This window comes from Chelonia mydas, chromosome 9 (assembly GCF_015237465.2).
Source record: "Chelonia mydas isolate rCheMyd1 chromosome 9, rCheMyd1.pri.v2, whole genome shotgun sequence".
Taxonomy (NCBI): domain Eukaryota; kingdom Metazoa; phylum Chordata; order Testudines; family Cheloniidae; genus Chelonia; species Chelonia mydas.
Genome location: NC_057855.1, coordinates 10914618 through 10929779, shown reverse-complemented (window position 1 = coordinate 10929779; position 15162 = coordinate 10914618).

Genomic DNA, 15162 nt, shown 5'->3' with positions numbered 1-15162 from the left:
TTACAGGTCTCAGCCTGTAGGCCTTGCGTTCCCGCCATTCTTTACTTATATACCGAATACACACTCATCACTCCTAAATACTTATCAGTCCTATACTTCTATAATCCTATGACTTGAAACTGTTTAGCGCACATTCATTATATATGAATTGACCATAACATCATATAATACAGTGATATAGGGATGATAAAATGAACTGATTGCCTGCAGAGATCACACAAAGTCTGCACGGATTCCTTTTGTCTTTACCCTTGCCACATTAGAGAGGGCAAATGCCAAAAATGGAGAAATTTGAGGTGGTCATGCTTCCCGTGTTTGCTCATTTTTCAGTGGGAGCACACAAGGTTTGATGGGGGTGGAGCGAGGGCTTGCTGTTACCTTATCTTGCTGTTTTACTTACCTAAATTTCCCCTGTAGTGGTTAACACCAGCCAGGCTGTATGAAGGAGAATGTAGCTTAGTAGATAAGCAGCTTGCTGAGAAAGGGGCAATACAGATTCTCCTCCAGCTCTGACATTAGCCATAGCATGATTTCTGGCAAATCGCTTCCCCTCTCTGTGACCCAGTTTCCTCATTTGTAAAATGCAGCATTTATGTTTGTAGACTGGGGCTGGTGGGGTATTAACTGAAGAGTGCCAAAATATGGCTCTAGAAATACATAAGGGCTCCCTTGTCTGTGCTTTCCTGATATTATAAAGTGTATCACAGTCCGCTGATGAATGGTTTTGGGAATTGCCCAGGCAATTAGGGCCTAGGCCAACTCCCACTAAAGTCAGTGGGAGTCTTTATATTGATTTTAGCGGGAGCTGTATCAAGCCCTTAATAAGAATACCTCATAACAGTCTTGCAAAATCATCATAAGAATTTGTCAGGTCAGGCACAAAATACACTTGTTACTTCAAAATATATTAATTTTCCCCCAGACAAAAATCAGTAGGTAAAATTTGCCCCCACTATTTTAGAATATCAGAAAGAGACAAACAGCAAAGGATTGTCTTAAAAAGATGTTCTAAATCCCTGAAGTACGGACACAGATAGGCAACACAACAGTATTTTTGTGCCTAGAGAATAAGCAGTTAGCTTAACCTTTCTCGCCCCCACTTGCTGAATTGAAATGTCCCAAATGTCATCTGTTTCACTTTGTGACTCTTTTGAATAGGAAGTGGGGAAAAGATGCCAGACCATCAGTATCATAGGCGTGCGCAGCACATTTCATTAGGGTGTGCACCCTGGGGAACTCCCCCTTAGCCCCGCCCCATCCACTCCCTCCCACTTCCCGCCCCCTGACTGCCCCCCTCAGAACGCACAATCCCCCCTGCTCCTTGTCCCCTGACTGCCCCCTCCTTGGACCCTGCCCCTAGCTGCCCCCCAGGACCCTACCCCCTATCTAAGCCTCCCTGCTCCTTGTCCCCTGAGACCCCCCCACTGTAACTGCCTCCCTAGGACCCTACCCCCTACCGGTCCCCTGACTGCTCTGACCCTTATCCACACCCCTGCCCTCAGACAGACCCTCAGGACTCCCACACCTATCCAACCGCTCCCTGCTCCCTGACAGGACCCCCAGAACTCCTGACCCATCCAACTCCCCCTGCTCCCTGCCTGCCCCGCCCCCACTCCACACCCCCGCCCCGACAGGCCCCCCCCAGAACCCCTGATCCATCCAACCCACCCTGCTCCTTGTCCCCTGACCGCCCCCTCCAGAGACCCCCCCTGCACCCTAATCACCCCCCAAGACTCCACCAACTATCCAACCCCCCGTCCCGCCTGCCCCGCCCCCTAGCCACACCGCCCGCCCCCTGACAGGCCCCCTGGGACTCCCATGCCCTATCCAATGCCCCCATTCCCCATCCTCTGACTGCCCCCGAGACCCTCTGGCCCAGCCCGGGCCCCTTACCACACCACTGCTCAGAACAAAGTCCCCACCAAATCCCACCCTGTCAAGGTTCCCTCCCCACTCTGAACTCTAGGGTACAGACATGGGGACCTACATGAAAGACCCCCTAAGTTTATTCTACCAGCTTAGGTTAAAAACTCCCCAGGCACAAATTCTCCCTTGTATCTTGGGGTTAAGTAATGCTGCCACCACCAAGTGATTTTAACAAAGAACCAGGGAAAAGGGCCACTTGGAGTTCCTCTTCCCTTAGCAATCCCCCCAAGTCCTTACACCCCCTTTCCTGGGGAGGCTTGAGAATAATATCCTAACCAATTGGTTACAAAATTATTAAAGACCCAAACCCCTGGGTCTTGGAACAATGGAAAAATCAGTCAGGTTCTTAAAAGAAGGATTTGATTTAAAGAAAAGGTAAAAGAATCACCTCTGTAAAATCAGGATGGTAAATACTTTACAGGGTAATCAGATTCAAAACACAGAGGATTTCCCTCTAGGCAAAACTTTAAAGTTACAAAAAACTAGGAAAAACCTCCCTCTAGCAAAGGGAAAATTCACATGTTGAAAACAAAAGGTACTCTAATGCGCCTTGCCTTATTTATTTACTCTTTTTGTAATATCAGAGACTTGTACAGGATGGTTTATAGGAGAGGGAGTTTTTTTGACCTGATGCTTCTCTGCTTTCCACAGAGAACACACCACAAAGCCTTCCCCCCTCCCCTTCCCCGATTTGAAAGTATCTTCTTTCCCCATTGGTCCCTTTGGTCAGGTGCCAGCCAGGTTATTTGAGCTTCTTAACCCCTTACAGGTAGGCTACCCTTAGCTGTATGGTTATGACACACCCCCTGGACATCCCCTTGACCAATGACGTGATGGCACTTACGGGGCGGGCGCAAAGAGCGCCAACCAAGCTGGAGCGCAGCGGTGGAAGAGCGCTATGACTGACGTAAGTCAACAAAGATCACGTGTAGCGCTGGGGAGGTGGCGATTGGCTGGGTGGGCCCGGGTAAGTGGGGGGCCAAAGGGGGTCATGGTAGCAGCATGGGGTTCGCTGTGTGACACAATTACAACAACTTTGTGCAGCTGCTGGGGAAGTTTGTACAGGCAACAAATACACCCTGCGCGGGTGGGCGGGGGGGACCCTGTCACCAGGGGTGGCAGGTTTGTAGAAATTTTGGTGATGCCCAGAACCCGCCCCCACCCAAACTCCGCCCCAACAAACTCCACCCCCCAGCCTTCCCAGCCGGAGTGCAGGGCATTAGGGTGTGCCTGGGCACACCTGGCACACCCCGTGTGCACACAAATGATCAGTATGTCCTTTGCTATGATTAATGTGATATGTTTCTGTGCAGTATTGGATTGCTAATCTCACATTTTCTTTATTATGTTTTACCATAACAGACATGATCAAGCATAGAGATGTATGCAACATCATAGCATTGTAAGACAGAGGAGGGCATTTGTAACAGAATAGAGGTTATGTAACCTAACTGCATCTTTAACTATCACATATGGTCTGGTAAGTTTGTCACATTGTCATGTGCATGGGAACAACTCCTCCCTAACAGGTGGGCCTGAGTTCAGGCACTAATGTAATCAGGTATGGTCCTGAAGTGTGATTTGAAGGTCAGGATTCCGGGCTGTGCTAAATGGCAGCCGGATCTGAATTTATCATGCCCATATGCCACCAATATCAATGCACAAAGCACATATTTCATTTCAGAGCAAAGTTTGCATCTACTGTTTAGAGACTTTGTTCCCTCTGTTTACTCCTACCAGTTTGGTTTCAGAAATGCAGAGTCATGATTAAACTCGAAAGGAAAAACAAACTCTCTGTACAATGAGGAAATTAATCACATGCCATTGTCATTATTGCCTAGTTTTACATCAGTGCGCCTGAGATCAGAGCTGCGGTGGAGTGACCATCTCACAATACTTCGCTGCATTTCAGTGATACATGCTGCATGAAGGGTTATTGTAGCCCATATGCAATGCCTCAGAAGAAACTTATTCCTATATGTCTTTCTTTTAGTGGTGGTAAACAAGATGTGATTTTTTTCCTGGAAAAGGAATCAGTCAAAAAGCTGTACAATTACTTGGCTCAGTTTGGTAATCAGTAATTTTTAAACACACCTGTGAAGTTTTTTGTTTTGGTTGCTTTGGGGGTTTTTGAGTTGTGCAGTTGATGGGAAACTGAAGCTAAGTCACCCTGCTCCACCAAAAGAGTGCGTGCTTAAGGAGTGGAAGTAAAAAGCAACTTTCCTGTAATGAGCAGTATCCTGGGACCCAGGGCTGAGAAAGGTGAAACAATGAAATTCTCCATTGAAAATCAGACAGTTTTACTTTCTGAAGTTTTATAAAAACATTAGGCCAGATTTCTGGGTCCCCAGTTGACAGCTTTGTGCTGTTCAGACAATGCAAAGCACCTGAAAAGGACATCCTAGCAGAGCTTGTGAATAATGATTTTTTTTCAATTCATTGGCCAAACAAACAAAAAAAATGTTTTGGGTTGAATGAAACATTTTGTTTCATTTGAGGGTTTCAAAAGTTTTATTTTGAAGGAAATTGAGCCAAATTTTGAAACAAGGGCCATTTCAAATTAAAAAACCCCAAAATGTTTCAAAATGTCAAAACCATATGTTTTGATTTTTTAAAAATTATTTTTCAACCAAAAACCATTTGGCAAATTCAACACAAACTAACAAAATGTTTCAGCAGACCTGAATGTACATTTTTGGCCAAATAAATAAAAAAGCAGCTAAAAAATGTCACCAAAGCTCTATTAACCGGTGTAGGTATAAAGCAAATGGAGCCAGATTTATGGCCCCCACTCCTGCCTCATGGGATACAGGGCAGGGTCATGGGCAGATTGCCTTGCATTCTGGCTGTCCTCAGGTGATCCCTATAGGACTATTCTTGCTGGTGTAAATAGAGTAACCTTCAGTCTAAGTTATGCCAGAGACCAAATCAGATACCCAATTGACCCCAGGATCAGCAAAACAGAAATGTGGCATTGTACCACTTTCTCCTCCCCCATGGTCCATTATGGGATGTGGTCCATTATAGATAAATGATGTCGCCTGCATATCTAGCCAGGTGATGCTAAAGCCACCTTTTGAACAATGATTTTCTGAAAACTCTCAGAGCATCTTGAACATGTTAGATTTATTATTTATCTTGCTAGATAACTGAGCTGTGACACGCAGGAGTTTTTGAGTTAGTCTGTAGACGTGACACTATAGTTCTTAAGCAGTTAAAACACCCATTGACCTGAATGGGAATTTTGCATCTGTAAACACAGCAGGGGCAATCTAAGGGTCAGACTTGTGCTCTTGGACATGTACATTTAAGGACTGAGTTCAGGGCTGCTCAGAGGCAGGTTTACTTTGGCTCATCAAAGATAGGAGCCATTTGCAGAATGCGAATCTGGATTCAGATCATAGGGAGAACAACTAGGGCCAAAGGGCCAGATTTACAAAGGTATTTAGGTGCCTAAAGGTGCGGAGTGGTGCCTCGCTCCCATTGAAAGTCAATAGGACTAGGTGCCTAACCTGTTTAGGCATTTCTGTAAATCCCACTAGATGCCTATCTGCAGCCTTAGGTGTTTAAATACTTTTGTAAATTTGACCCAAAGAGTTCAGCGCCCAAATTTCAAATGCTCAACACCCAGCAACTCCCATTGTGACGTTTACGGACAGATTTTTAAAAATACACTTTTTTGAGCATTCTGAACTCCTCTAAAAATTCTAGATGTAATATAGTTACTATCACTGTGGCATGCATCTTTCTGAGTGTTTAAAATTTTTTTATCTGCAAAATGAAAAAGCAGTGAGATCAGACTGAAGGACTAACTGCTTCCTAAAGTTCAAAAGAACCATTTTTAAAAAATTATTCCACTGCCAAAATAAAATCTTTAAGATGCAGTTTTGTTTTGCAAGCACATAGTACAAATAACATCATGGGGTTTCAGATTTATTTTGTCTCTCTGATTTCTATATCAAACGTGCTCCATTTACAAGTTGTTTTTTTCTGTCAGGCCTTCAAACTCACCGTGGTTTCAGAGTGTTAAACTGGGTTATTTCCTTGTCACGCATCATCACCAGTAGAAAAGATGCTGTAGGTCAAATTATGCCCTGTGTAACCCCACTGTAATAAAGTTATGCCCTCTGTGACATTGCACTCTATATGATTTTATAAAAATATGCTAATGAGTGTGAATATAATGTAATTGGAATATCCTTCATGATAAAGGTCTCTTGTAAGGTATCATTACAAAGCTTATAATCTACTGAGTGTGGTCATCCTATTTGTATAAATGTATCACTCTTGTATCTGAAACTAGAAATATGGAATATAATTGAGGTCCGATTGTAGTTATGCTAAGTGTGGGCCATTAATGGTGGTTTGGAATCTTAATGGCTCCCATTAACCAGGACAATTACCTGTAGATGGCTCTGTTTTACTTGTTTCAGAGTAGCAGCTGTGTTAGTCTGTATTCGCAAAAAGAAAAGGAGTACTTGTGGCACCTTAGAAACTAATAAATTTATTTGAGCATAAGCTTTCGTGAGCTACAGCTCACTTCATCGGATGCATTCAGTGGAAAATACAGTGGGGAGATTTATATACATAGAGAACATGAAACAATGGGTGTTACCATACACACTGTAACCAGAGTGATCACTTAAGGTGAGCTATTACCAGCAGGAGAGCGGGGGTGGGGGGAAATACCTTTTGTAGTGATAATCAAGATGGGCCATTTCCAGCAGTTGACAAGAACGTCTGAGGAACAGTGGGGGTTGGGGGGGGGTGATAAACATGGGGAAATAGTTTTACTTTGTGTAATGACCCATCCACTCCCAGTCTCTATTCAAGCCTAAGTTAATTGTATCCAGTTTGCAAATTAATTCTAATTCAGCAGTCTCTCGTTGGAGTCTGTTTTTGAAGTTTTTTTGTTGAAGTATTGCCACTTTTAGGTCTGTAATTGAGTGACCAGAGAGATTGAAGTGTTCTCCAACTGGTTTTTGAATGTTATAATTCTTGATGTCTGATTTGTGTCCATTTATTCTTTTACATAGAGACTGTCCAGTTTGACCAGTGTAAGTCTTCCTGTATACCTGTTGGCTGGCAAGTGGGTAATGAAGTCTTACAGTGACATATGATCATGTCACCTGAACTGGAATACATCTTTAACTTGAAGCTTTTCCATTGAGAAGGAGGGGTGGGAACCCAGAGGGACAAAGGATTCCCACCTTATGCAAAAGATATATAAGTGGGTGGAACAGAACAAAGGTGGGTGGCCATCATGAGAAATCCCCTAGCTACCACCTGAGCTGGAACAAGGGCTGTACCAGGGGAAAGGATTGTGCCCAGACTAGGAAGGTGTCCAGTCTGTGAAAGAAACTTATTGAAACATCTATGAGGGTGAGATTTTATATGTATTCAGTTTTATTACTGTTACTTTATTAGACTTGCGTGTTTTAATTTTGCTTGGTAATTCACTTTGTTCTGTCTGTTACTACTTGGAACCACTTAAATCCTACTTTCTGTACTTAATAAAATCACTTTTTACTTATTAATTAACCCAGAGAATGTATTAATACCTGGGGTGGGGGGGGGAAACAGCTGTGCATATCTCACTTTAGATAAGCTATTACCAGCAGGAGAGTGGGGTGGGGGGAGAAAAAACCTTTTGTAGTGGTAAACACCCATTTTTTCAAGTTTTTTATGTATAAAAAGATCTTCTATACTTTCCACAGTATGCATCCGATGAAGTGAGCTGTAGCTCACGAAAGCTTATGCTCAAATAAATTGGTTAGTCTCTAAGGTGCCACAAGTACTCCTTTTCTTTTTGCGAATACACACTAACACGGCTGTTACTCTGAAACCTGTCATTATGCAAGGCACTGCATTTAGCCGTATGGAGTGGAAATCTATCAACTGCATGAAAAAACTTGTACAGATACAGACAGACATCATCTTCCTTTCCAAATGCAAACAGATGGACATCGTACCAAAAGGACTGAAGGTAAAAAATTCATTACAATCTACATACCACACAGACTATGCTGACAGCTTGTGCCACACGCTCTCAAAGAAACTGCAGAATCACCTGATCAACATCCTCTACAGCAAACAGGGAAAGATTAAGAATGAGCTCTCAAAAATGGATACTCTCATAAAAAACCAACCTTCCACACAAACTTCCTCGTGGCTGAACTTTACTAAAACTAGACAAGCCATTTACAACGCACACTTTGCTTCTCTACAAAAGAAAAAGGACACTAAACTTTCTAAACTACTACATGCCACAAGGGGCCACAGCAATGGTTCCCTCAATGCACCCAGCAATATTGTTAACCTATCCAACTATACTCTCAGCCCAGCAGAAGCAGCTGTCCTATCTCGGGGCCTCTCCTTCTGCCCTTCCACCCCCACGAACATGATACAGTTCTGTCGTGACCTAGAATCCTATTTTCGACGTCTCCGACTCAAGGAATATTTCCAACATACCTCTGAACAACATACTAATCCACAGAGACCTCCCTACCAAGACTACAAAAAGAAGGATTCTAGGTGGACTCCTCCTGAAGGTCGAAACAGCAGACTGGACTTCTACATAGAGTGCTTCCGCCGACGTGCACGGGCTGAAATTGTGGAAAAGCAGCATCATGTGCCCCATAACCTCAGCCGTGCGGAACACAATGCCATCCACAGCCTCAGAAACAACTCTGACATCATAATCAAAAAGGCTGACAAAGGAAGTGCTGTTGTCATCATGAATAGGTCGGAATATGAACAAGAGGGTGCTCGGCAGCTCTCCAACACCACTTTCTACAAGCCATTACCCTCTGATCCCACTGAGAGTTACCAAAAGAAACTACAGCATTTGCTCAAGAAACTCCCTGAAAAAGCACAAGATCAAATCCGCACAGACACACCCCTGGAACCCCGACCTGGGATATTCTATCTACTACCCAAGATCCATAAACCTGGAAATCCTGGGCGCCCCATCATCTCAGGCATTGGCACCCTGACAGCAGGATTGTCTGGCTATGTAGACTCCCTCCTCAGGCCCTACGCTACCAGCACTCCCAGCTACCTTCGAGACACCACTGACTTCCTGAGGAAACTACAATCCATCGGTGATCTTCCTGATAACACCATCCTGGCCACTATGGATGTAGAAGCCCTCTACACCAACATTCCACACAAAGATGGACTACAAGCCGTCAAGAACACTATTCCCGATAATGTCACGGCTAACCTGGTGGCTGAACTTTGTGACTTTGTCCTCACCCATAACTATTTCACATTTGGGGACAATGTATACCTTCAGATCAGCAGCACTGCTATGGGTACCCGCATGGCCCCACAGTATGCCAACATTTTTATGGCTGACTTAGAACAACACTTCCTCAGCTCTCGTCCCCTAACGCCCCTACTCTACTTGCGCTATATTGATGACATCTTCATCATCTGGACCCATGGAAAAGAAGCCCTTGAGGAATTCCACCATGATTTCAACAATTTCCATCCCACCATCAATCTCAGCCTGGTCCACTCCACAGAAGAGATCCACTTCCTGGACACTACAGTGCTAATAAACGATGGTCACATAAACAACACCCTATACCGGAAACCTACTGACCGCTATTCCTACCTACATGCCTCCAGCTTTCACCCTGACCACACCACACGATCCATCGTCTACAGCCAAGCTCTGCGATACAACCACATTTGCTCCAACCCCTCAGACAGAGACAAACACCTACAAGATCTCTATCAAGCATTCTTACAACTACAATACCCATCTGTGGAAGTGAAGAAACAGATTGATAGAGCCAGGAGAGTTCCCAGAAGTCACCTACTATAGGACAGGCCTAACAAAGAAAATAACAGAACGCCACTAGCCGTCACCTTCAGCCCCCAACTAAAACCCCTCCAACGCATTATTAAGGATCTACAACCTATCCTGAAGGATGACCCAACACTCTCACAAATCTTGGGAGACAGGCCAGTCCTTGCCCACAGACAGCCCCCCAACCTGAAGCAAATACTCACCAGCAACCACATACCACACAACAGAACCACTAACCCAGGAACCTATCCTTGCAACAAAGCCCGTTGCCAACTGTGCCCACATATCTATTTAGGGGACACCATCACAGGGCCTAATAACATCAGCCACACTATCAGAGGCTCGTTCACCTGCACATCCACCAATGTGATATATGCCATCATGTGCCAGCAATGCCCCTCTGCCATGTACATTGGTCAAACTGGACAGTCTCTACGTAAAAGAATAAATGGACACAAATCAGATGTCAAGAATTATAACATTTATAAACCAGTCGGAGAACACTTCAATCTCTCTGGTCACGCGATTACAGACATGAAAGTTGCGATATTACAACAGAAAAACTTCCAATCCAGACTCCAGCGAGAAACTGTTGAATTGGAATTCATTTGCAAATTGGATACAATTAACTTAGACTTGAATAGAGACTGGGAGTGGCTAAGTCATTATGCAAGGTAACCTATTTCCCCTTGTTTTTTCCTACCCCCCCTCCCCCAGACGTTCTTGTTAAACCCTGGATTTGTGCTGGAAATGGCCCACCTTGATTATCATACACATTGTAAGGAGAGTGATCACTTTAGATAAGCTATTACCAGCAGGAGAGTGGGGTGGGAGGAGGTATTTTTTCATGCTTTGTGTGTATATAAAAAGATCTTCTACACTTTCCACAGTATGCATCCGATGAAGTGAGCTGCAGCTCACGAAAGCTTATGCTCAAATAAATTGGTTAGTCTCTAAGGTGCCACAAGTACTCCTTTTCTTTCTCTCTATTAGTGTTATAGATGGCGAACAATTTATGAGTTTACCCTGTATAAGCTTTATACAGGATAAAATGGATTTATTTGGGGTTTGGACCCATTGGGAGTTGAGCATCTGAGTTTAAAAGACAGGAACACTTCTTAAGCTTCTTTCAATTAAGTCTACAGCTGCTAGGGGACATGGTTCAGACCTGGGTCTGGGTTTGCAGCAGGCGAGCGGGTCTGGAACAAACCAGGCAGGGCAGTGAAGTCCCAAGCTGGGAGGGCAGGGAAAGCAGGGGCAGAAGTAGTCTTGGCACATCACAGAAATCCCCTTGGGGCTGCCAACTGATCCAACCCATCACACCCTCAATTATTTATTATGGTAAGACCTAGGAGCCCCAGTCACCAATGACACCTGTACAGCTCCAGTGCTTAATGGAGGCTGCATAGGTATAAGCAACTGAAACTTAGTAAATACTTCTGTTGATGCATGAGTAGGAATAGAATTGAGCTCTGTTAACTGTGTTGGCTCCTGAAGGGCTAAGAGGATGAAAAACAGTAAAAACTTATTTTCCAGCATTAAAGTGATAGCCATGACAGAGAGCATGAGCAAGAAGGTGACATTTTTGCACAATCACTTATAAGAGCAAGACTGCACTTTAAAATGTATTGATACCTACAGTTTTTATATTCAGAAGTTGATTTTTGTCTTCCACACTTTGTGCAAAGAAAAACATCCCCTGGGCTCAGCCCTCACATGCAAAGTCTCAGAACATAGGTAGTGTTTAAGGTCAAGTGATAAAGAGAAGGGGAAAAATGAGACGTCGCCTAGAAATGCTGATGCAGTTGTAACTATAATGAAGGTCCCAGCCGCCATCCTCATATTAATGTTTGTTTTTCTTGCAGTCGCTCTGTGAAGGTATAAGGTTCAAGATCACGCTGTTTGATTAGCATACTTTTTTGGAAATATTTTGCTGACACATACATTTTGTGGGGGAATCTTTTGTGGGGTTCCCTCTCCTTCTGCTTACTCACTGAAAGCCTGTGTTAGACTATCTGCCTGACCAAAAATTTAGGATCAGAAGAACCGGGAGGATGAAAACCGTAGACAAATAGTAATTAAAGTAATAACACTCGATGGCTGAGCTCCTCTCAGGTTCTGAAGTACTTTCTGATGGAAGCTGACTGAAACGTGACCTCCCACTTTATCTGGTCTTTAAAATTTAAATAGGAAAGATGGTGTGCAGTTCTGATTATTTTACAAGGCTACAGTGGGGGCTGGTGACAAGTGAGAGTGGGAAGGTGAATCCCCCCATAGCATTTGGATCTTCCTTAGATCAGCTTTTTCCCCCCTTCTTTCTTTGTCTTCCATCATTCTGCACAGAATGAGGCAATGCAGGATCTACCTGTTCTGGACCAGCAGCCTCTGCAAGGCTAGCCAGGAAGCTGCCACCAAAATGTATAGTGTTGTGCATTATAAAATCACAAAGCACCTACTTGGATTTGCTCAGCAAAGCCTCTGCTTTTATTTAAACCCAGAGTGCCCAATTCTTAGTTGCCATGTGCTGTCAGTTACAAAGCGCAGTAAATATAAAATGCTACTACTATGATCAAGTAGGATTTGCACTCACTTTGCACCACTGTAAATGACTGTACATAGCACAGGCAAATGCAGAATCAGGGCCAAGAGATGTATCCATGCATCCGACGAAGTGGGTATTCACCCATGAAAGCTTGTGCTCCAATACGTCTGTTAGTCTATAAGGTGTCACAGGACTTTTTGCTGTTTTTGCCTTGAAGATCCATTTTGGGCGATACAGATCAGTACCACCACCATGGGAGGTACAGTGGGCCCACTTCACTCTTGCTCTGCAGAGTGTATAGTCACCTCCACCAGTTCAAAGTGAGTACTAAATTAGTGTAAAATGCACACAGGACATCTCATTACAGCAGCATTTCTGTGTCTTATTTTGCACAGGTATAAATGGCTACACAAGGTGCAGGGCATGATGAATAAAAGGTACCTATGCCACCTCAGTCTATGGGGAACACAGATACACCACCACTCTTTTAGATGATGGAGTCTGTCCTTTATCCTTCAGAAAGCCACACGGGAAAGACTTGTGGAATTCTGGAGGGAATCCCAAGACGTTGAGATGAGACAAATCTTATCTACATTGAAATCAGTGGGAGCTTTGTCACTGATTTCAATGGAGCCAGGTTTTTGCCCCACAAATACAATACATGGCTTATATCAGTAGTTTCCTACATAAAGGGATTTTACAAAATAAGCTCTTCAGGGTAAGGGTATTTGTTTGTTCAGTACCTACCGCAAAGTGGCTTCGATCTTAAGGTCTGTCCACACTGTAGTAGGCATGTGTGATTGCAGCACCTGTAGATGTACCCATGCCTGCTTTAATTGAGCTAGCTCGCATAACGATACCAATGACACGTGGGCTTCAGTGAGGGCTGTATGCTGGGACCCTGGGTAATTACATGGGCAGCTAGTTCATGCTGAAGTTACTGTCGCTTTGCTGGTATTGGTACATGAGCTAGAAAGATTAAAGCTAGCAGAGGGATGTCTACAGGTGCTGCAATCATACACCCCAGCCTTGATTGCAGTCTAGATGTACCCATACTTAGGATCAAAGGCAGTACAATAATACAAATAATAAACTATAAAATTTCCCGGAAAACAAGTAACTTTGCAAATTACTCCACAGTGATCTGGATGCCTTTCAGATCATCAAAAACCACCCAGAGCTTTTTTTCTTCCTAAATGATTTGCTATTTTTCCAGTGTCGTCCTTGATCAAATAGATACCCACATGCACACAAACTCCTAAATCAGGCAACAGGCAGCCAGGAAGGCTATCAGAGGAACTTTGCAAATTAAAGAACTGTGAGGAAAATACTCAATGTCAAAAATCTGCTTTTAGATTTAGAGAAAAAAACTGATTATTCCATTTCTTTCTTTCTTTCTTTCTTTTTAAAGAATGAGGCACATTTTAAAATGTATGAGAACCCTGGATTGGCTCCTTGCTGAGCCCCTAAAGCATTTATGAATAGGGCCAAAGGATCTGATGTGAGCTTTCCTAATGCAGAATAAGCCAAATAAAAGTTAGCTCAATTATGCATAAAAATGTCTCCAGGAATGAACAGTTCAAAAATGTCAATAAATTATGTATGGAATCGAGTTATTCCACCACTTTGTTGTCACAAATGAAACCTCACAAGGAAGAGACATTTTTTAAAAAAGGAAGTATTGGAGGTGAATACAGAGAAAATGAGAGCTTTAATTTTGACAACTGTTACAGTCACATTTTTGTTCCTGATTTAAAATTTAACCCAAATAAGTTTTAAAAAACATTTCAACTGAAAATCTCTATTTAGTTAAAGAAGTTTGATGGCTTTGGTCTAATTTATTATAAAAATAAGACAGGTGCTTGATGTAGAAAGGGAGGATGATCCAGTGAATAGAGCACTAGCCTAGGACTTGAGAGATCTGGGTTCAATTTCCTACTCCACTCTAGGCTTCCTGTTTGACCTTGGGCAACTCAGTTACCTTCCTTGTGCCTCAGTGTCCCCATCTGTAATAACAGGGATCATAATGCCTATCTCACATGGGGTATTGTGGGGCTAAATACATTAAGCGCTTTAAGATCTGCTGACAAAAAGCTAGAAGTTATTATCATGTAATCTGGGATACTTTATATCCAGAATAGTTTTCTATCAAGAACATCCTCCATAAAGAAAAACAGCAGGCTTGTATTATGTAGCTCTTACTTTTTCATAGAGGGAAAATGGATATTGAGGAGTAAGTATCTATTTCATCAGGTACCCTAGCAAAAGGATCAGGACAAAAGAACAGCTGGAAGATATTTAGAGCCTTGCTCAAGAACATACTTGGGTCAGTGTCATTGGCCTGCTCTGTCCCCTTTGCAAAATTCCTGTGGTATAAAAGGTAGAGAATCTGGCTTTAATCCCTCCTGGGGATACCCTTGGTGGGTTGGAATCCCCCATGGGAGCAGAGCTGATACAGCTTCTTTCACTTGTACCAAGTGTGAACTGAGTGCAGCAGAGAATCTGGCCCATTCCTGTCCATCAAAGATTCCAGTATTTTTAACACTTATACTCTTTCCTTCATTGCTATCCTCAGACGTGGGGTGTCTCCTCCATGTACTCCCCAAGAGACTCACCTGGTATGAACTCTTCTCCTCCCACCCTACAGAACAAAAAACGTACTGAGAGGAACCTCACTGAGTTTTTCCCCGCCCTTTCATCCCCTCTCTATCTGTCTCTTGCCAGGATCCGTGAGCTGGGCTTCTATTCTTTAATCATGTTGCTGTCAGTGATGAGCTGCCAAAATCTTAACAACGGGTTCCCGCCTCACCCCATGAGGGGGTCGTGGCCCACCCCTGCCCCCAGGGACTCCTGCCCCATCCAACCCCCCGTGTTC